A 1683-nucleotide genomic window follows, 5' to 3' on the forward strand; every position below is an offset into this window, starting at 1 on the left:
CTATGCATCATAGCTATCATCATCATCATCATCACCATCATCATCATCATCATCACCATCATCATCATCACCATCATCATCATCACCATCATCATCATCATCGACACCACCACCATCATCATCATCATTATCACCATCTGACATCATCATCATCGTCATCTGACTAACTAAGGATTGTTTTCATGAATATTAATGAGAGGCCAGTAAAAATAAACAAAAACAATAAAAATAACAACAATAATAATAATAACAACAATAATAACAACAATAAAAATGTTATTAGTGATATAAACTCTGCCATAAAATTGTTATAAAATAATATAATTGGTGTTAACAACCTTCTAGATATTACGATGAAGGCAATTATAATGATGATGGTGATGATGACGATGACGATGATGGTGACGATAGTGGTGATAACGATGATGAGGATAAGCATTGTGATGATTATTATCAATTTTATGTGATTATCTCAGTGCTGGCTTAGAGGTAAAGCACCTGACAGTGATGTAGTAGGTACGGGATTCGATTGCAGATAGATCCCATATGTGTGAATGTGTTGTTGGTTTTGAGTGTGTATTCACGTACACTGTGCGTTTGTGGTATGTACATATGCAAGAGGGAACTGTACACAGTTGAAGATGGTCGATTTAATGGTAAAAACACACACACAGACACACACACACACAGACTATTTAATGATATAAACACATACATAAACACACACCCACACAAACATACAAACAAACATACAAACAAACACATACACAAATAAACAAACACACGTACTCGCATGTAAACTTATACAATTTTTGCCTAAGTGTTATAAATTGCCATTGTAATAAGTCAATCATGAAGAGTTTTAAAAAACATCAATAGCAACAATAAGTAGTAGAAATAATAATAATAATAATTTCATAAAAAAAAGCAATAATAAAAACAGCTTTAACAAGATGATGATGATGATGATACTATAAATTGGAGAAAAAAGAAATAGAGATAAAAAGAATAATAATAATAATGATGATGATGACGACGACGATGATGATGACGATTGTGAAGCTGATTTTGATAATGATGACGAAAAAATTCTTCAGTCGTAATGGGATTAAAGTTTCAATGACTTATTAATTGGAACGATCTAAGGCTACTACTACCACCGCCATTACAACAACAACAACAACTACTGCTACTACTACTACTACTACGAATATTGCTTCTACTACTATCACAACTACTATTGCTTCTAATACAACAACTACTACTACTACTGCCATGTATACTACGTGCGTGTGTGTGCATGTGTGTGTGTATGTGTGTGTGTATGTGTGCTTGAGCTTATGTTTGTATCTAAAGTGTAAGATGCTAATCTTATTATTTAAATTGCATTAAAATTTGAGTATTTGAGAAGTGATACAATCCAGACACACGCACACGCACACGCACACACACACACACAGACACACACACACACGTATACAGTACAGAATATGAAATACAATTGAAAAACGTAAACCTACCAACATACGGAGCAAGACAGAGGAAGGATGATATCAAGAATGAGAAGAAAAACAATCAGAAATTTCTTTTACGTGCAAGTGCGATAGAGATTTTTGTTATTATTGTTGTTGTTGTTAATGTTGTTGTTGTTTATGTTGTTGTTGTTGTTTTGAATTTGTCGAA

This window comes from Helobdella robusta, assembly GCF_000326865.2.
Source record: "Helobdella robusta unplaced genomic scaffold HELROscaffold_3, whole genome shotgun sequence".
In the NCBI taxonomy this organism is placed as follows: Eukaryota; Metazoa; Annelida; class Clitellata; order Rhynchobdellida; family Glossiphoniidae; genus Helobdella; species Helobdella robusta.